General features: G+C 48.0%; 1 protein-coding gene across 1 annotated transcript in view; it reads left to right on the forward strand.

Moving 5' to 3' along the window:
- SerT (Serotonin transporter) overlaps positions 1-22,762 on the forward strand; it is a 698,017-nt gene that overhangs the window by 175,046 nt on the left and 500,209 nt on the right. The window lies entirely within an intron of this gene.

Genomic DNA, 22,762 nt, shown 5'->3' on the forward strand with positions numbered 1-22,762 from the left:
ATAGTCTAGAAGAATTCGAAATCCCACAGGTAACGGTGGAAGAAGTAAAGAAAGCCTTGGGAGCTATGCAAAAAGGGAAGGCAGCTGGGGAGGATCAGGTAACGGCAGATTTGCTGAAGGATGGTGGGCAGATTGTTCTAGAAAAACTGGCCACCTTGTATACGCAATTCCTCATGACCTCGAGCATACTGGAATCTTGGAAGAACGCCAACATAATCCTAATCCATAAGGAAGAAGATGCCAAAGACTTGAAAAATTATAGACCGATCAGCTTACTGTCCGTTGCCTACATAGTATTTACTAAAGTAATCGCAAATAGAATCAGGAACACCTTAGATTTCTCTCAACCAAAGGAGCAGGCAGGATTTCGTAAAGGCTAGTCAACAATAGACCATATTCACAGTATCAATCAGGTGAGAGAGAAATGTGCGGAATATAACGAACCCTTATATATGGCTGTTACAGATTACGCGAAAGCGTTTGATTCAGTCGAAAGCTCAGCCGAATGTCAGTCGAATTCAGTCGATTGTCAGGGAGGCATTCCGGAATCATGGTGTAGACGAGCCGTGTGGTTAAAGTACTGAAAGATATCTATAGCGGCTCCACAGGCACCGTAGTCCTCCATAAAGAAAGCAACAAAATCCGCAATAAAGAATGGCGTCAGACAGGGACATACCATCTCTCCAACGCTACTCACGGCGTGTTTACAGGAGGTATTCAGAGACCTGGATTGGGAAGAATTGGGGATAAGATTTAATCAAGAATACCTGAGTAACTTGTGACGATTCGCTGATGATATTGCCTTGCTTAGTAACTCAGGGGACAATTGCAATGCATGCAAACTGAACTGGACAGGCAAAGTGGAAGGATGAGACTAAACATTATTCTGAAGAAAACTAAAGTAATGTTTAACAGTCTCGGAAGAGAACAGCAGGTTACGATAGGTAGCGAGGCACTGGAAGCGGTAAGGGAATAGGTTTACTTACGGCAGGTAGTGACCGCGGACCCGGATCATGAGACAGAAATAATCAGAATAAGAATGGGCTGGGGTCCTTTTGCAGCTATTCTCGGATCATGAACAGCAGGTTGCCTTTATCGCTCAAGAGAAAAGTGTATAACAGCAGCGTCTTACCAGTACTCACCTACGGGGCAGAAAATTGGAGGCTTACGAAAAGGATTCTACTTAAATTGAGGACGACGCAACGAGCTATGGAAAGAAGAATGATGGGTGTAACTTTAAGGGGTAAGAAAAGAGCAGATTGGGTGAAGGAACAAACGCGAGTTAATGAAACCTTAGTTGACATCAAGAAAAACAAATGGGTATAGGCAGGGCATGTAATGAGGAGGGAAGATAACCGATGGTTATTGAGGGTTACGGACTGGATTGCAAGGGAAGGGAAGCGTAGCAGGGGGCGGCAGAAAGTTAGGTGGGCAGATGAGATTAAGAAGTTTGCAGGGACAACGTAGCCACAATTAGCACATGACCGGGGTAGTCGGAGAAGTATGGGAGAAGCCTTTACTCTGCAGTGTGCGTAGCCGGGCTGCTGCTGCTGTTGCTGATGATGATGATGATGGTGTCAGAAAATTCGTAAAACACGATTTGCACACAACCTGCAGGCATGGTACAGTAGCTTTGTATTTTAATTCGAAGATACGAGAACAAGAACATTATCACGTGAGGTTGTCACCTCATGACGTCATCGTGTGAAATTTTACCTTGCGTGATGACGTCTTTTTCAAGGCATGACGTAACCGGATGAGGCCATGTGATGCCTCTGCCTCTTAGAAAAGCAGTACACTGTTCGCTTTTCGCTTCCTTGCGCTGCCTCGGGACCGTCGCACATTTTTGTGCGAGCCCCGCGAAAGCGGATATTAAAAATCCCGGCAAACTAGAACCTCAGAGCTTCGCTGTAAGAATAATGTTGAATAAAAGGAACTTGCCGTGCCATACTAGTTCGACTATGCTGTGTTGAAGCACGTTTGTGGTCTAGTTGGTTGGAGAGAGTGACAAATTGGCTGGGAAAAGCATGGAGGCTGATCGCAGAACTTTCTGTTTTACTACGCTGCCCTGGCGGAAAGGTAAGGGAAAATAAAATACGCAAAAAAGTAGCGCAGAGAAAAAGCAAAGGCGCGAAAACAAATAGAGACCTCTGGGAACGTCAATGCGAACTAGACGCTCTCTAATAGGCCACTCGAACGCAAAAATTTCCGGTGTGCCTTGACTGTCTCGTGGTGTGCCGATAGTATAGGTCCACGTTCCAGGACTGTCTGCTCCAGAAGTGGCCGTTCCTCAAGACGCGCCGGTTCGGTCCGGAGTTGCTGCCTCTGTGCGCTGTATCGAGAACAATGGCAAAAGACGTCTTCCATAATTTCGTCGTTACCGCTGTGGTCACATGCAGCAGTACCTTCCATTTTGATGCGCAAAGGAAAGAATGCATTTAAAAGCGACACCAAGCCCCAGTCGATGAAGTACCGCGGTCTCGGGTCGGAATAGTCCAGGTCGAGGCCGACGTCGAAAACAAGGTTCCAGTAAGACTCCAGACGTGTGTGCAGGAAGCTAGGTGTCCTCCAGAACCAGTGTATGGCGTCATTAGCAAGCATTCGAAGCTTTGCTGCTGGATTTGTTCCTGAGAGCGGGATTGGTTCATGCACGCCGTCTCCATGAGCTGATCGGGCAGCTTCATCGGCATGTTCGTTGCGCCAGTGGCTAGAGGGCCGGTGAAATATGACGTCGTATCCTGGCTCAACGAGGCGGTGAAGGAGCTCTCAGATTTTTACAACTAGTTGAGATCTACGCCACAAGGTAGAAACAAGCAACGTAGAGCATCCTGGGAGTCACTGAAAATACTCAATTTTGGGGGTTGTTCCTTTCAAATTATACAAAGTGCGCTGTGATGGGCAGCGAGCTCAGCGGCTGTCTTTGTTGTTTGGTGTGATCTCTCGCACTTCTAGGAGGTGACTAGCTGGAAAAATCGCTGATCCTGGAAAGCCGTCCACGTTGCTTGAACCATCAGTGTATAGATTGATATGGTCGTTGGACTTTTCGCGCAGTAAGAGCAGCGAAAGTTGCTTGAGAGCTGGTGATGAGACTTGCGCCTTCGTTTGAATTCGTCGTACTGTCACTTAACGAAGTGGCTGAGCCAAAGCCCCGGGAGAGAAACAAAACTTTCGCTACATAATACAACAGAAGGCGCACATGATAAGGCCTGACAGACACAGGCGTGTGGTCGGTCTGATGAGATACTGAGAGGAGATAATGGAAAGGAGCTCGAGCAAGGCGCCTGACATGTGCGCTGAGCGCTTCCCTAACCATGTGCATCTTGGATGGGCAGACATCCGCAATTTCGATTGTTTCGGTTGTTGATGTACATCGTAGCGACCCTAGACAAACCTTAACTGCCTCAGCTTGAGCACTTTCGGGTGCATGGATCTTGGTTAGCCGGTATTGGTCAGCACTGCCAATGTACAGCTTGGTAATTGTTTGGGATTTCTTATATCACAGTGCAGCACGACCGAACGAAGACAAAGAAGAGACTGAAACACGATAACCTAGCTTCGGCAACGCTATGAGATGAAGAAATACGGTTTCTCGATTCATCGAAATAACCGTTACTTAACAAGTAGAGATTGCGCTGTTTAAGATGTGTCGGTTCCTTGGTTGGTGCCTCTAAATACTGATATTCTTATTTTTGCATTCGATCGCCCCGTTATGTATATATATCCAGAAGGAGCGACGCTACAAATGTATGCTTGAAAGATAGGGCTGTGTGTGTGTCAAATTCTTTTCTGTCCTCGTCCGGTCGCACTTATTACTATGCTGTTGTGTTGAGATACCGCGTCGGCTTTCGTCCCGTTCGCCTGGCTGGGTATACTTGTACTACGTGCAGCCATAGAAGTGTGGGCCAGTGCCACTCATAGCTATTGCGTTTTTCTTTCTTTTCTGGCTATTTTCAACTGTGGAGCAGAAAGAAGCTACTATTTTCCTAACTATCGCATCTCAAATAAGTAAAAAACTCAACTGAGCAAATACTGCATTGTTGTAGCTCAGGCCGGACGAAAGATGGCAGCTTAGGCGACATACAGTAACCAGAATTACCTCAATAATCTGAATTTGCATCCTGTAAAGCGGCACATTCTTCTCTGTGTACCTGCGCCGCTAACGTTGCAACGCGGTATCGTACGGACCTCCCATAAGGCAAGGTGATCGATGCCACCTGTCGCTTATCGGTCTCCCGACGGTGCGCTTATCGCCCCGCCGCGTAATGGACCTCTCGACGGCCGTCCCCGAAAACCTATGCGCCAATTTTTCACCCTGCCGGCGCGTATCGGACGCTCGCCAGGCATCGGCCGACGGTGCGGCTGCGCGATAGGCGGCCCGCCACTGTGGGAGTTCATTCAGCCTTGCGTGTGCAGCGCCGAGAAGTGAAAATCGCCTATCGAGGACACGACGAGGTAGGGCGCCGGGATGCATAAGCAGGCACTGACGAATGTTTGACGCTCGGCACCCTTGGTGGCCATCGCACGCGTTGCTTGCAGCTGCATCAAGTGCTCATCATTTGAACTTGGCGTCGCACGAATACGCATGCTGAGTTTCCGCAGGAAGTAATTGAAAGTGATGCGTGCCTTTTAGTTATGTCTGTACTATCGCAGAGGGAGGGATGACTGATTGAAAGCCGTTACGTAGATAATGGATAACGATGATGACTGCTTTGTACTGTTTGTTTTGTCACAGCATTTAGGGCACGTAATCGTATATTTAGCGAAACCGTATACCGGGTATCCCAACTAATTTGATCCAAACTTCAAAGATACGCAAACGCCATGTAGTTGGACAGAACCAAGATAATGTTGTTTGCCGTGGCTTCGAGATATTCAGGATATTCCGTTCTGTTCAACTACATAATTAAGCTCCCTTAAATAATCACCTTCCTCAATATTCTAATTTGATTAAAAGTGTCAATGATAAAAAATGTAGAGGAACATGAAAAGCTTCCGGTACAGCTTTCTGTAGCTCAAAATGTGCGACATAAAAGGGTTCTTCCAAGCATGAGACAGGCCCCTGATACGCGGAAAGTGCCTCGAGCGGCCAGTAGCACGGCAATTTTTCGTTTATTCGCGGACATCTCTCATGCTTGTAGAATCACTTTTACTTATAGCACGTATTCAGCAGCAAAACGCTTTATCAGGGGTTTTCTCTGCTGCTCTACAATTTTCTCATTGGCGCTTTTCAACTAATTATGATATTTGAGAAGTTGGTGAATTAGGAAGCCTAATTTTGCAATTCGACCGTACGTAAAAAATTATCTGAGTATCTCCAAGCGACGGCAAAGAACACGACCTTGGTTCTGTCTAGCTACGTAGCATTTTCATATGTGTAATGCTTGCCTGTAGCTACGTGGGACACCCTATAAATTTACGTCCTTTATATAGACGCATTCCGCTTGTTCAGTACATCTATTGCCTGTATGCATCTTGCCTAAACTTTGTATTAACTACAATTTCATTTTTCAAACAGATCTGCTTCTTTTATTTATTCTGGAGACACCATTCACTAGAGCGAAAAATACAGCAGAATACAGCAATGAACACCAGCATTCTGTCTTTTGTGCTTCTCGTTGTGGTCCGATGTCTTTTTCACACTAAGCAATAATATCTGTAATCAGCCCAGACTAACCCAACTGTCTCTTCTAATTAATGTATCCTTCATCATGTATTTGTTTTTCGTCCGTATTTTAGCCCCTTCTGCAATACACCCCATCGGAATTGGCAGTACATCCAAATAAATAAGTAAAGTTAACATAAAAAAATGCATGCGTGATATCTGATGCACTGAATGAGAGCCCTTTTGGTCCAGCGCCTAAAATCATGTTTTTACACCTGGATGCTCCGTCCTGCTCGATACTGTTTTTTTATAGTAAACCGGCAAATAAAATAAAAGCCATTATAACTGAGCCAGTCGTTTGCGAATAAAAAATTTCCCTGAACTAAACGCTGCACGGGGCGCTGTTGCTTTTTATTGAGGCGACTGAGGGAAAATGCGCCGCCGTAAGCTGGCTACACCAATAAAAAAAGGAAAAAGAACTCAGCGACTAAGGAATGTAGGAAAAAAAACAAAACAAAGTGACAATGACGGGAAAGAAACAGCGGTGGGCTAGAGCACCATTTAACACGGCTGTGTCACTTTACTTGCCGTTCAGAAGCAAAGCATATTTTATTTATTTATTTTATTTACAATACCTTACAGGGCCCAGAGACAGTTGAGTAAGGGGAACGAACAAGGAGATTATAAAAAATGCAAAATATACAGGTCAAAAAAGGGAAAGGGAAAGCATTGCACAGGGCTAGCACTAAAAGCAGCAAGAAACATAAGAGCAAAGTACGCAAAATAATTGGAATGTATAAATACAGCACAAATGTCTGACAGATGACTCAAGAAAAAAAATAAAGCAGGGGGTTACAAAAACACAATAGCCAAAAAGTTCGATATTTTTACAAGACAAGGTTTAACGTCACGATGTCACTTGAAAGTATTCGCGCAGCTGATCATGGAATGATTGACGGTTGCATATGGATGCAATATTATCGGGAAGATCATTTCAAACAACGATGGCACGTGGAAGGGCTGATGAATTGAAGGCTTGTGTTCTTCCGTATATGCGCTTGATGCTGTACTGATTACGTAAACGGCTCGAAATGCGTGACGGCGCTTCTACAGGTAACGCAGATTGCCTGATGCAGTGGCGATATTTATGAAATAACCATAAAAGAGTGATTCAACGGCGCATATGTAATGGCTCAAGAGAGATATCAAGCTTTATCTGTGTTACGCTTGAAAGGGGACTGTAGTTACGTGTAATGAAGCGAGCGGCTCCATGTTGTGTGAATTCTAGCAAGTTTATTAAGTAGTTTTGATATGGGGGGGACCATATGGATGCTACATATTCTAGCTGTGGCCACACAAGTGTTTGATAGGCCAGTTTTCGAACATTGTTAGGAGAATTCCGCAGGTTCCGGTGCAAATACCCCAGTGTCCTGGAACCTTACGCACAAATGGTGTTCACATGCGTGGCCGATGAAAAATTATGCGTGAGATGAATACCTAAATACTTGTATAATGATGCCTCAGAAAATACCGTGCTATCTACGAGATACGATAAGTTAGAATTGGTGCGCTTGCGGCTGAAAGAGATAACCTTGCATTTATTCGAGTGAAGTGTCATTTGCCATTTATTACACCAACTGGTAATTAGGTTGAGGTCATTTTGGAGGGCGAGATGATCATCCATGGAATAAATAGAGCGGTAAATGATACAATCATCAGCAAAGAGTCGTAGACGAGAAGATATGGTAGCGGGCAGGTCGTTAATATTGCTACGGGATAGTATTTCCAATGACGAAGAACCGAGCAGTAATAAGACGACGACGGCCATTGGAAGCTAGCGCGGGCTGTTGCCTCTTGGCCAACTGCGGCGTATTGCCTTGTAAATATACTTGTAAATAGCTTTTCGTCGGTGTCTTCCTACGTAACATATCTGGTGGAGGTGAACGTACCCTGTACCTCGTCACGGAGCTTCGCAGTGGACGGTACGTTGAGCCTTCCTTCATGGCTCCCGGCGACGACAACCCGCCTCCGCCGGCTCCGACACCTGCTGCCACTTCGACGACCTACATCACCCTCTCCGCTCCCCGTGATCCTGGCGTATTCTCGGCAAAAGATGGGGAAGACGTCGAGGACTGGATCAGCCTGTACGAACACGTCAGCCGCAATAACCGGTGGGACCCTACTATCATGCTCGCCAACGTAGTCTTTTACCTCGGTGGCACACCTCGAGTTTGGTATCGGACGCACGAAGATGAGCTCACTAGTTGGGATTCGCTTAAGCAAAAGCTCCGAGACTTGTTCGGCAACCCCTACGGTCACCAACTTGCCGCGCAGAAGGCGCGTTCCGGTCGTGTGCAGACGTCAACGGAGCCCTACGTCACGTACATTCAGGCCGTCTTGGCTCTGTGCCGCAAAGTTGACGCACACATGACTGAGTCCGACAAGGTCTCCCACATCCTCAAAGCCATTGCCGATGACGCCTATAACTTGCTCGTATTTAACAACGTAGCGACGGTCGATGCAGTAATAAAAGAGTGCTCCGCCTGGAACTCGCTAAAAGCCGACGTATCGACCAACAGTTTGCCCGTCTGCCCAACACCCCAGCAACATCTTCCTGTGCCGAAGCCCCTCGTCCCAACAGCACTGACGATGTTACCAGGATTGTTCGGCGTGAGATCGAGGCCGCCTATCCGGCTGCCTTCGACTCCAGCCCCTCCAATGCACCTGCAGTCACTGTTTCCCTGATCCAGGCAGTTGTCTGCCAGGAGTTCGCGAACATGGGTATTCACACCATCTGCTCGGCCCATCGCCCTGATACCCACCCGGCTTCTTCGATTCCGCCACGTCCCGCACCTTCTTACCCACCACGTTTCCGCAACCCCTCTCAATGGCGCACTGCAGACAAGCCAATTTGTTTTCACTGCCATCGAATTGGGCACATTTCTCGGCACTGTCGCAGTCGCTGGAGTTCCCCTAACCAATCTACATATACTGCCTACTCTCGCCCCCCCAGGTGGCCTTTCTCGTCCCTATGCTGCCCGCTCATATAATGCCGCCACCGATTCTCCTGCGCCGAACCACCCCTATTCTCGTTCGCCTTCGCCCCAACGACGACAATCTCGCTCCCCCCAGCCCCGTCGCTCCTATTTGCCGACTCCCTTTCGACGCCGCTCCCATCCGGAAAACTAGACAATGCAGCGCCTCGTGGTGACGCTGCATTGCTCCCTACGCCACCAAATCCTCTCCTGACGTTGCCCACTCATCTGAACCTTCTTGACGTGCAAGTCGACGGTGTTCCTGTATCTGCTCTCATAGACACTGGGGCGCATTTGTCGGTAATGAGCCCTGACCTTCGTAACCGGCTGAGGAAAATAATCACGCCCGCCACGACGCCTGTTGTCCGTGTCGCCGATGGCGGAACAGCCCCTGTAATTGGTATGTGTGCCGCTCGCGTCTTCTTCGCCGATCGTTCCACAACCGTGCTATTCACAGTCATCGCTCACTGTCCCCACGACATCATCCTCGGCTTGGACTTCCTCTCCGCACATTCTTCTCTCATCGATTGCTCCGCCAGTACTCTCCGCCTAGACCTGCCTATTCTGGATCCGGCTGAACAACACCCTACTCGCCTCAGTTCCGTCGACTTCGTTCGCTTGCCACCTTCGGCACTGACTTACGTTGACTTTGCGTCGTCCCCACCAGTCCCCGACGGTCACTACATCGCGGCTCCTATGCAAGACGTCCTCCTTACACACGGGATCACAGTACCTCATACAGTTTTATCTATTACGGCGAATTGCGTCTGCCTGCCAGTGGTGAATTTCGGCTTGACGACACAAGCGCTGCCACGCGGGATGTCTCTGGCCCAGCTCTGCTCATTCGAGGATCACTGAGTAGCATGTATTGCAGTAGACGGCAATTCAGCCGATCCTCCTGTACCATCGCAGTCGGCAACTTGTACCATCGCCAACATACAGAAAATGATTGCACCCGACATGCCGTCCGAACACGCTCGTGCGCTCTACCGGGTTCTGATTTCCTACCAATATATTTTTGAGTTTAACGATCGTCCTTTGGCCCAAGCAACAGCTGTTCAACATCGCATTAATACCGGCGATGCGCCTCCTATTCATCGCCGCCCGTGTCGAGTATCATTGGCTGAGCGTCAAGTTATTCACACCGAAGTTCGCAAAATGCTTGCCAAGAGCATTATTGAACCGTCATGTAGTCCATGAGCGTCACCTGTTGTGCTGGTAAAAAAGAAGGATGGCTCATGGCGATTTTGCGTGGATTATCGGCACCTTAACAGGGTTAACAAAAAGGACGTGTATCCCCTACTTCGGGTTGATGACGCCCTTGACTGCCTCCACGGTGCTCGCTATTTCTCCTCTATTGACCCTCGCTCCGGCTATTGGCAGATTGCCGTGGGCGATCTCGACCGCGAGAAGACTGCCTTTGTAACCCCCGACGGTCTATATCAATTCAAAGTGATGCCGTTCGGTCTATGTAAAGATCCTGCCACATTTGAACGCATGATGGACTTCCTTCTTCACGGATTCAAATGGTCCACGTGCCTGTGCTACCTGGACGACGTTATCGTATTCTCCCCAACATTCGCTACGCGCCTCGAGCGCCTCTCAGCAGTCCTGTACGTTTTTCGGCGAGCCGGTCTGCAACTCAACGCATCGAAGTGCCGATTCGGCCGTCGCCAGATTACCGTCCTTGGACATCTCGTTGATGCGAACGGAGTGCAACCGGGACCACAGAAGATCCATCCTGTTACGCACTTCCCTGTTCCAAAGTGTGTCAAAGATGTGCGCAGCTTCATCGGCCTTTGCTCGTGCTTCCGCCGTTTCGTGAGAAATTTCGCGGCCATAGCACGACCACTAACCGAGCTTTTGAAAAAAGACGCCTTTTTCCAGTGGGGCGATAACGAGGCCTCTGCGTTCTCGCTTCTAATCGACCTTCTAACAACGCCTCCCGTTCTGGCCCATTTCGATCCTTCTGCGCCTACCGAAGTCCGTACTGATGCCAGCGGTCACGGAATTGGCGCAGTAATGGCACAACGCCAGCGTGGCCATGACCGTGTAATCGCTTACGCCAGCAGGCTCCTCTCGCCCGCGGAGCGCAACTATTCCATCACTGAGCGTGAGTGTCTGGCCATCGTTTGGGCGGTTGCGAAGTTCCGCCCATACTTATATGGCCGACCCTTTTCCGTTGTCACAGACCATCACGCGCTTTGTTGGTTATGCTCATTGAAAGACCCTACAGGAAGACTTGGTCGCTGGGCCTTACGCCTCCAAGAATATTCGTTCTCTGTCACCTACAAATCTGGCCGACTACACAAGGACGCTGACTGCCTGTCTCGCTACGCGGTAGACGAGCCTGACGACGCGGACAGTAGTACCGCCGACGGCATTTTCTCTGTGTCTGCCTTCGCTAACATCGCCGATGAGCAGTACCGGGACCTATCGCTGCGAGTACTCATCGAGCGTCTGCGCTCTACACCTACCGACGCATCCGTTCGCCGATATGTCCTCCAGGGCGGCATTCTGTACCGAAGGAACTTCCTCCCTGATGGCCCTGATCTTCTTCTAGTCGTGCCAAATCATCTACGACAGACTGTGCTCTTTGAGATGCATGACGCACCCACTGCAGGACATCTTGGGGTAACCCGCACGTACGACCGCGTCCGCCGCCGTTTCTATTGGCCTCGTCTCGCTCGCTCCGTCCGACGCTATGTTGCTGCCTGTGATCCCTGCCAGCGTCGGAAAACACCTCAGGTGCTACCTTGTGGTCATCTCCAGCCGATTACCGTCCCTGTGGAACCGTTCTTTCGTGTTGGATTAGACGTCCTCGGTTCCTTTCCCAAGTCATCCTCTTGGAACAAAAGGGTAGCCGTCGCAACTGATTACGCCACCCGATACGCTATCACGCGGGCTCTGCCTACCAATTGCGCCACTGACGTCGCGCACTTTCTCTTGCGTGACATTATCTTAGTGCATGGCGCCCCGCGACAGCTGCTTACTGATCGTGGTGGTAACTTCCTCTCGAAAGTTATCGCCGACATTGTGCGTTCCTGCTCTATTCAACACAAGCTGACTACCTAATACCATCCTCAAACCAATGGCCTGACAGAGCAATTAAATTGTACTCTTACCGACATGCTGTCCAAGTACGTTTCGAAGGACCACCACGACTAGGCCGTTGCCCTTCCTTACGTCACATTTGCTTATAATTCTTCCCGGCACGACACCGCTGGATTTTCTCCATTTTATCTACTCTACGGTCGCGAATCGACCTTGCCCCTTGACACGGTACTTCCTCCTGCAGCGACCTCAACAACCGAGTATGCGCGCGACGCCATCGCCCTCGCCGACCATGCACGCCAGCTCGCCCGTGCTCGACTGACGGACACGCAAACCACGCAGCAGTGTCAGTACAACGCCCGCCACCATGACGTACAGTTTTCGCCTGGTGCACTCGAGCTGCTGTGGTCGCCCTCTCGTCACGTCGGACTTTCAGAAAAGCTCCTTTCGCGATACACAGGGCCCTACCGCGTGCTGCGCCAGGTGACGCCTGTGACGTACGAAATTGCTCCTGTGAGCTCAACCTCGTCATCTACTCTGGCATCTAGTGATGTTGTGCACGTCAGTAGGCTCAAGACCTACTACACTGCTTCAGAGTCCGGCCTTTAGTCGCTCCGGAAGGGCGCTTTTGCCACCGGGGGTAGTGATACGGGATATATTTCCAATGACGAAGAGCCGAGCAATAAGAAGACGACGACGACGATTGGAATCTAGCGCGGGCTGTTGCCTCTTGGCCAACTGCGGCGTATTGCCTTGTAAATATACTTGTAAATAGCTTTTCGTCGGTGTCTTCCTACGTAACAATATATATGAGAAACAATAAAGGGCCAAGAACGCTGCCTTGAGGTACACCAGAATTTACGTCACAGAGTGATGAAGTAAAATTGCTAACTGTTGTAAACTGTTGGCGGAAAGAAAGAAAGTTGCGAATCCATGACAGTGTAAACGAATCTAGGCAAGTAGCAGATAATATTCAAAACGAATGGGAATGTGCAACGCGGTCGAAAGCTTTAGCAAAATCTAAAAAAGATGCAGTCACTTTGTAGGTTAGCGTTCATGTTAAAATTCAAATCAGTCATGAATTTTAGCAGTTGAGTATCACAAGAAAATCCTTTTCGGAAGCCGTGCTCTTCAGGAAAAAGGAAGGAATTATGTTCGAGGTGACTGTAAATGTGAGAAGTGATAATGTGTTCGAGTAATTTACAGCATATGCATGCCAATCAAATGGGACGGTAGTTTTCGGGTGATTTTCTGTTTCCGCTTTTAAACACAGGGATGATCTTGGCAATTTTCCAGTCGGTAGGGAGCAAGGCAGATGATACTGATTGTTCGAAAAGGAGGCGAAGCATTTGTCTGGAAATTGATGTAGTGCTTTTTAATATATTAGAGTTAATGTTGACACGTGTACTTGTTTTTAACGGGCGACACGTTTCCCCGCCTAACAAATGTTATGGCAGAGCGCAGGACGCGCTTGCATGTGTGGGAACTTTCTGGAATGTTATCGATGGTTCGATCCACTGTCTGTGACCGAAACTTGGGTAATCTGATTGCATGTGTGCGCGACGAGAATGGTGTAGAACTTTGTGGAAGGCGCGCGGGTCCCAGCGATTAGTCTGGAACATTCGACGATTGATGTATAAAAGCCGACGCGATTTTCGACGATCGCCGACCGTGTTCGCCGCTATCGTTGTGCGATAAGTGTAGCCTCTCTTGTGGGCACAGGTTCGCCCAATAAAAGTTAGTTTTGTCGTTCACAGTATTGCTACTGTGTTCTTCTACGTCACCACCACGTGACAATGTCGTCAACAGCAGCACTTCTAGAAATGTTTAGGTTATCAATGAGTTGAGCGATACCTTCAACGGTGACATTAATAGGGGGCATATATTGCCAATCATGATCAGGTACAACGGGTATGCTGGAATGATCCTCCCTTGTAAATATTGATGCGAAGTACCTGTTAAATGCATGAGGGCATTCACTATGAGAAAGTGGCAGATGGTCATCATCGGACAGTCAAATATGATTACTAGCACTGTCGGGAGATATCACACACCAAAACATTTTGGGATTGGATTTTAAAAGAGAGGGGAGGTCGAAGAAAAATATTTATCCTTAGAAACGCTAACAGCAGAACAATAATACTTTAAGCATACGCTGTATTTTTCCCAAGCCGATGGTGTGGACACGAGTTTGGCCTTTTTGTAGACACGTTTCTTTTGATTTCGATGACGATGGAGAGCTTTTGTAAACCATGGTTTAGATTTCTCACTTGAGATAGAAATCAAGGGAACATATTTGTATGCTAGATTATTTATCATGTTCTTAAAAAGCACCCAGTTGTGTTCAACAGAGCTACTCGAAAATGAGGGCAAGAATGCTTGAATGAAAAAGTCATTAAGCCTATTATTCATTTCTTTATAATCGGCTCTACTATAGTCGCGAATTTGCCTGGTTGAAGTACCTTGAAACGCTGATGGGACATTAAGCTCTAAATGAATAAGCTTGTGGTCACTAAAACCATCGAAGTACAGAACTTCGCCAATTGTTTCAGGGGCGCTGCAGGATACAAGATGTAAAACGTAAGAACCGCGAGTTGGTTGATTTATCACTTGAAGAAAATTAAAGTCGAAAGCAAGGCTGATAAGCTCCGCTGAGGTGCGGAACGAGGTTGACAAATTCCGCCAGTCAATGTGCAGGAAGGTAAAGTCACCACCAGGTAAATGAATTCAGCTGGGCATGCTTGGGTGGCAGAAGTAATACTGGCATGAAATTTAATAATGAAGGAGAGATCAGAATCTGGCGGTGTGTAGCGGACGCCAACGAATACCTTAACCGATGCCGTTGCACAGGCGGCCCACACTATTTCCCGAGAAGAATCACTATGTACGTGGTATGAAGCAAGCGCTTTCCTGGTGGCGATAAGGACACCGCCACCTATCTTAACGGAACGATCACGCCTGTATATGTTATAGCTATTTTGGTTAGGGAAAATTTCATTGTCCGTTACATCTTTATCTTTATGAAGCCAGGTTTCTGTCTGTGCCACAATATCGCTGTTAGTATCATCCAAAAAAGAACACACTTCATCACGTTTAGGAAGCAGGCTGCGGATGTTAGTAAATGATAATGGTAGCCGTTGACTAGTGCTAGATGGCCTAGGCAGCTCCTGAATGCATTTGCTCTTGTCTAGCTATCTCGCTGACAGCACAACTGAGTTAGTCGTGCTATCAAAGACGTTTGTTGTCAATGCGCAGTTTATCAGCGACCACTTTGCTCTTCTTATTCTAGTTTCTGGCGAATTCTAGTAGTTTCCGCCTAGCTAACTTGGTCGGCAAAGAAAAATCTTCGCGAATAGAATAACTAGAGTCTTTTAACTTTTGCGCGGATGCCAGAATTCGCAGTTTATCTTAAAAAAACGTTAGTTCTGCAATGATGGGCATTTGCTTGTGAACAGCAAACTTCCCCAACCAATGTACGCGTTCAAACTGGGATTCGGTTACAGGGATTCCTAGATGATTAGAGCAAAATGTAATTATTTTCTTCTCCGAGCCATCCCAGTTCTCTTTCGCGTCATCCTGAAGACAAAAGAATAGCAGGTTTGACCGACGCTGCCTGTTTTAGGCGTCGTCACATTTCCTTTTAACTTCTAGCTTTACGCTGATTTCACGCAGCGCAAGGTCAAGACCATATATATCGGTTTGGTTACGTGATTCTACCTTGGAGCTGCTTAATTGTCATATCTGTCGCAACTTGTTTTTCCTTGACGCCCTTGAGTTCATCCAGTATTGCAGCCTTGCCTGACTGAAGCCTACGCATGGTTTCCAACAGAGAAGAAAGCAATTGCTCTTGAGTTGTTTGTTCATGGAAAAGACCAGAGTTTGACTCAATATCACCGGCAAGTAAGAGCAACAAATTCAGGGCAGAGGAACAACAACGCGACACTCTCGAAAGGAAGCTGTTCATCTTGGCGCGGAACTTGGGCACGACACCGCGAAAAGACAGCAATCGTCACTCTTAGGACAAGTAACACCGTCGATGTAACTAACCTGCACAATCATAACTGTTACTTGATGCATGTCTGACGCGGTGCGGTGCCCAAATCCAACGGCTGCTCGGTCGCTTTTATATTCCTGGCTGAATGTGATGTCGACCATCGTCGGTGAACCACGTTGCCAGATAAATGAATCGGTAGCATCCGGAATCAGCGGAAGCAGCAGTGATCCAGGAAAAGGTGGCATCGGCGTTTCGCGACCAAGCTCACGGTGGGTAGCCGGCCAGCAAGCGATTCCACAGAGTAGAGCGCCCTGCACAATCAGAACTGTTACTTGATGCATGTCTGACGCGGTGTCGTGCCCCTTGCAGAGATGTCGTCAAAAGCGCGTCTAAAACGAGCGTGTAGCACGCGCATGTTTGTCACTCATAACGCAGGGGCACATTGCAGATGCAAGCGGAACCAGTGCCAACAAGGCTTTCAACACAGTTCATCCTCAACTTTGACCACGATCAGACGAGGCGTCTTCTATAGACGCAGCCATCGGCTGCACTTGCGCGAGGTCAGATTTAATCATGCAATACAAGTTCCAGCAAACAATGTGAAAAAAGGACGTTTCAATTTGTGAAAACGGTGGCTGGAGAGGAAGGTCCAAGGTTTGTGTAATCACGTTGTGTACATCCAAGAAATTCCTTGATTTCCTTTTGTCTCTCTCAATTTGGGCCTTCCACAGAAATTTATATATACATGCATATATAGTCACATAATAAGAAGCCAACAAACACTGACACCAAGGACAACATTCATGTTTCTTAGTAGAACCCTGGTAGCAATGCTGCACGGAGCAGCCGGCGAGGTGCAGACACCCCCGCCAAGCGCGGAAGTAAAACCTGCCAGTGCGCGCAGGCCATGGAGCAAAGGAGTCACTTTCCCGTGGCGGTAATGGATGGCGCTAATAACCTGTTGATAATGATGATGCTTATTTCTATCCTCTCTGAAGTGCGACGGGGCCAAATAGTCACATAGCCTATTCGATTAATTGGTTTTAGTAAATATATCGATATTTAGCCTTTTGCCAAATGTTTCTAGCGCTAGGACATACGGAAAATGAAGGGGGGATTACAGGACGCACTTTTCTTTGTCTGTGTCTTGTAGCACAAAAAAAGATCATTTGACGTTGTCTATCCAACTGGCCCGAATGACCACTTTTACAGTCAATTTGCCTTGCTAGTCTTTATCTTAACTTTCGTATTTCAAACCTCTATCATAACATTGTACCATTAACTACGCTTACAGTGACTCCAACTATTTGAATCTACTTTCTACTTCACGGTAACAATACCTCGGCGCAAAGACAAGGGACGAAGAAACGAAGTGCACGGCACGAGCTCTGTTTCACGACGGCGACAGGTGTGTGCCATGCAATTACGAGATTGTACTAAAGCCAGCGGTAGACAACACGCGAACTAGCAGAGGCTTTTTTTCATTAGGAAATGCAAAGACGCATGCGTTAGACAGCAATCACGAATCCTACATGAAAGGAGTGCTGCTATATTGATAAGCCGTTTTATAGTGCCCATGCCGATTGTCAATGCGTCACGTCTGTATTGATTTTTTTTTTTGTAATTCCGAAGATACTGCGTAGTGGGTGTGATTTGGTTTATTCTGCGGTCTTTGGCTTGTTTTCCTTTTCTTTTTGTATGTGTAAATATTTCCGGTAGATCCCAATAAACATTCAGCTGCGGTAAAGCGCTCGTGTGGCGCAATTCTTTTCGCTGACCCTTGTGTTTGCACTGAACTATCCTCACCATGAATACATTTCAACTAGGCCAACTAGCAGCCTTTTCTCCTAATTTGTTCCACCAGTATTCTAAGCAGCGAATGCTGCCGTCTTGTTCGAATCCCAACGCTTGTGGATGGCGGACACTTCCTGCCGTGTGTGTGAATACCTTTGCCACAAGGCGGAAAAAGAGAGAAACATATCCTCGTTCTCGTTGCATGGCTGCCAAGTGATATAGAGGGCGAACGTCGTTCCCCCTGCGTAACTACCAACGTGCTTCAAGCGTAAAAATTGAGAACGCTAGTGAATTGTAGGAAGTCCAGCTTGGTTGACGAGTTCTTTCAGAGAAACAGTGCTACTGTATTTATAATAGCGTATTGTTATTGCTTTTGTTTCTGTGGTTCCTAGGCTTTTTATGGAATGCTTGGTATGAGTTAAATAACAGACCATGCCACATTTACTAACTGACGATTGAATGTGGCGTAGGCAAGTATTTTTGTGTCGGGTGATGCAGAATTTGTGATGGGTTTAGACGAAATGAGGGCTTATAATCTCTTAGAAAGTATTCGCGGCACATTTCTGTCCTATTGTAAGTCTGACAATACAACAACAACGCCAAAGTATTTATGTGCTTCAAAAAGTTTTATATCTTACTGTTCAATCGTAAAATATTCTTTTCTTCAGGTAACGCTGATAGAACCGGTGCTATCAAATTGTTCGTTCGCCATCAATCATACTAACTTCCGATTTATGCAAACTCATCATTCTGTAACCTTGTAGTGACGGTCAAGAACACAACTGTGTACGACAAACTCTTCATTGGGCGAACTAGTGCTCAGCGAGACGGGTAACGTGGGTTCACAATGATAGCGGCGAGCACAGTCCGCGATCTTCCAACCAACATCGCCCAAGCAGTGAAACATGGTTCCAGAGTGACCGCCGGTACCTGCGTGTCTTCCGGAAAGTATTACACATTTCGCGTCAGATTACAATAGGTTCGGCGACAACAAAAAAACGCACATATTCATCGATAAGATTCGGAGAAACTTCCGATAGTTGCAGGCGCTTCCTGCGCCGTGCTATAACGTTTAACATTTGTTACCCAGCGAAAAGCTGTCACCGGAAAAAGGTAAGTACACGTTTTTAGTGTTACTTCAACCTCGCGCTTTGTAATGTCCTCGTATCCCTTTGCAAATACTAGCTTCTTCCATTGCTTTCCAGTGCGAAACCAGCGAGTTGTTTTTACACTGTATCGCACCGGGCGCTCGCTGGGAATCACTGGGACACTGGTGGATAAGAGCTTGGCTACGCTGGACGAGACGCTGGTTTCACTGCTGCGACGACGTGGCGCACCGGTTTTGGCTGCACACGGTTCTCGCTGCAGTTCGATGGCTCGTACTGGAAATGGCGCCGGTTGCGTATGTGCTTCACTGGTTCATGTACGCAAGGACTAAAGGCCCTGTTCACTACTGTATACTTAATTAAGCTAAATCAGTGGATACGAGTCGATTGTCCTGAATAACGCTATAACTTGGGCTCATAAATGGCTATATTGTGTTGCAGCTACGAATTACGGTGCGTGAGCTGCCCGTTTATGCATGCATATGTCACACTGAAGATATCAGTTTCGTTCTTCACATTTCCTTTTTGGATGGGCAGATAGCGATATCCTTGAAAGCAATTACGCAAACGCAGATAACGCCTCGTTCTTGAGCAGTTTGTACGCAACCGCGGACTACGAGTTCTCGCCGTTGTCGCAGCGTTGGGGAGTCGACACGAAACCCACAAGTCGCTCAGACGTGTTTCAACAGACCCCAGGAAGCCTGCCACTGATTGATATTATCGAACTGGTAACAAAGCTTAGGCGATTCGTTCGATTCCACTTGTCATAGTATAGTAAAAATAATAGATAAAGTTTCTGAGGTTCAAATAAACAAATTTTAGCACTTGCCAGGTAGCCGCGCGGAGATCGTTGCCTTCCGCCCAAGCTTAGTCTACATCCTCAGAAATCAACAAGTATCAGAAGGGTAAATTACTCTGTAGTTGAGTTTTCGCATCGATGTTTTAAATAAAAAATTATTTTCCTGTCTACAGTGTCTGGACAAGAAGCGATGAGCGCCGATGTGTTATGGACATACGTATAAGTGATACCGCCGAAGGCTGACACAGACCCGTCGATTGAAACGGATCTTTGAAGTAAGAAAATGTCGCAGCTCCCTTGCACGAAAAAACAAGAAACAGCTATAAAATTCGGCAGTAACAGCCGGCCAAATGCATCCCGTGTCGGCGGTTCATCTAGGACTTTTTTTTTCGAAGTTGAAATACCAATCGCAAACGAAAAAACGGAAGACACGTTGTCGTGAATGAAGTGTGAAAGGGCACAAGCCTGACACCATTGCCAATGGCGATTTGTTGCGTCGGAAACACCACGGAGGCTCGTGAATACATGCGGGTGTTACACGGATGTCCATGGCGAACCACAGCCGATCACACACAGAGCACGTGGCGCCGAACTCGTTCTGGAATAAGTGTCTGTTAAAGCAGTTTGTGGCCGCCTGTAACTGTTGCAGCGCCGTTTGTGGATCAGGAAGAGGCGCGTTTTCCATGGCTGTGTCGAGGTGTAGTTGGCCCATCCTCACATCCACTTGGCTCGATTGACTTGTACTTGCTCGGTTTGCCGCGGCAAGATGGCGGTCACGGCGCTTCAGAGCTTCATTTGCCTTGGTACCCGGAGATGCAGCAAATCACTTCAAGCGCATTGCCTCTCTTGCGTTGGCCCGTCGCGTCCCTGGATTCTCGTGTGAGACGCGCCTCGCCGCCCTGATGCATGCGACGTATACGGTCAGTCTCTCTTGAACGCCGCTTGAGTTTAGCGGCTGCCGCATGTCGCGTGTTGGGCGACACTGGTTTGGCGAGACGGGGCATCCTTCCCACACGATACCGCAAAGTAAACTGCCGCCACCGCCGCCGCCACAACACACCCAAGCATATGGTGGCCACGCGCGCCTTACGACAGTGACGTCACGCCAGACAGCTCCCAATCGGGAGGCCACCTCAAGCGCCTGACGACACTGACGTCAAGGCGCACCGTCGAACACACGGCCGCCACGCGTGCCGACGTGAAGAGTCATCCCGCGTGGCTCCGAACCACCCCGACACCCGCCCTTGACGACAGTGACGACACGCACGGAAGCCAATCTGGAGGCGCACACCTGCGCCTAGCGACAGTGACGTCACGATACAGAGGAGACCAATCAGGAGGTCGGAAAGCTGTGACAGTTTCTGCTAAAGGCAGGTGACCTTGGCAATGAGCCATTAAACCGCCTTAATATCAATCTTGTGGCACTTCCGGCCATACCGCGCTGATACCTTCCACGAGCCCCGCATGTGCGGCCGTGGCAATCCACGAGGTTCAGGAAAAACATTGATTCACAGTGGAGGAAAGGAACTAGGAATCTTACCAGTAAGTATTCAACCACTTTGGTGGGCAATATGGCAACACAGAACGTCAAGCGCAAAGCCAGAGAGGCTGAGATAATGAGTAATGAGATAATGAGTAACTACTTAAGGGGAAAAACGATGTCAGGCAATAAAATTTATGACCACTCAAACGGAAGCTCATTTCTTTTCTAAGCGCGATCAGGATAAGAAGGAAGAAGCACGTGCTTGCTGCAGTAAAGCTAGGGAAACGATGCAGCATGCTTTATCAGAATGTGAAGATACCTGCCCAGTGGCCAATTTAGGTATCTCTGGCCTTCTAGAAGCACTTGGGTTGAGCGAAAATAGGGAGTATGTAGCCATGTCCGCAGTAGAGATTAGAAAGCGGCCTTTGGGAGATTGGTGGAAGAAAAGTAGGGAAACTACAAACAACGGAGGCGTGCAAAAATAAAGTTCACAGTAGAGGTTCAGAAAGTTTCGTTATGAAAATTCATCGTGAGTTTCTTTCTCCTTTACCTTTTTACTTTTTTAACATAGGTAGGACATTAGGCAACATAATAACAGGAACGTGGTGGCGAAACCCACAACACCGTCCAAAAGGGGATGCTTATGTCATCCATCCATCCATCCATCCATCCATCCAAAGTAGACCTGCATTGGTAGTACCGGTGCACTGCGCATTTCGTCCTGTGTTTCTCCTTGCCTGGACAGCCTTTTGTCTTAAAACTTTACTGGTAGGAGCCATAAACTCACCGACCATGCCCTATCTCAAAAAAAAAAAATTCTGGACCCTACAGCCGCCAAAGCTCTGAACACCTACTACCACTGGCCTAGCCGGATGACCTTTATTAGCTTGTCTATCGTTATACACTGTTACGTAGGAAGACGCAGAAGAAAAGCTATATACAAGTATATTTACAAGAAAACACGCCGCACTTGGTCAATAGGCAACAGCCCACGCTAGCCTCCAATCCTCGTCGTCGTCTTCACACTGCTCGCCTCTTCGTCATCACAAATACTGTTCCGCAGCACTGCCCCCGGCGACAAAAGCGCCATCCCGGAGCGACTAAAGGCCGGACTCGGAAGCAGTGTAGTAGGCCTTGAGCCTACTGACGTGCACGACATCACTAGATGCCAGTGTAGGGTACGAGGTTGAACTCAGGAGCAATTTCGTACGTCACAGGCGTCACCTGGCGCAGCACGCGGTAAGGCCCTATGCATCAAGAAAGCAGCTTCTCTGAAAGTCCGACTAGACGAAAGGGCGACTACAGGAGCACGAGCGCACCAGGCAAAAACTGTATGCCGCGGTAGCGGGCGTTGTACTGACGCTGTTGAGTGGTTTGCGAGGCTGTCAGTCGAGCACGGGCAAGCTGGCGTGCATGGCCGGCGAGGGCGATGGCGTCGCGCGCATACTCGCTTGTTGAGATCACAGCAGGAGGAAGTGCCGTGTCAAGGGGCAAGGTCGGTTCGCGACCGTACAGTAGATAAAATGGAAAAAATTCGGCGGTGTTGTGCCGGTAAGAATTATACGCAAATGTGACCTAAGGAAGGGCAATGTCCCAGTGGTGGTGGTTCTTGAAAAACACTTGGACAGCATATTGGTGAGAGTACGGTTTAACCGCGTTGTCAGGCCATTGGTTTGAGGATGGTATGAGGCAGTCAGCTTGTGTTGAGTGGAGCAGGAATGCACAATGTCGACGATAACTTTCGAGAGCAAGTTATGACCACGGTCATTAAGCTGCTGTCGCGAGGCGCCATGAAGCAAGATAATGTCACGCAAGAGAAAGTCCACGACGTCAGTGGCGCAAGTAGTAGGGAGAGCCCACGTGATAGGGTAACGGGTGGCGTAATCAGTTGCGAC

Source organism: Dermacentor variabilis, chromosome 3, assembly GCF_050947875.1.
Source record: "Dermacentor variabilis isolate Ectoservices chromosome 3, ASM5094787v1, whole genome shotgun sequence".
Taxonomy (NCBI): Eukaryota; Metazoa; Arthropoda; class Arachnida; order Ixodida; family Ixodidae; genus Dermacentor; species Dermacentor variabilis.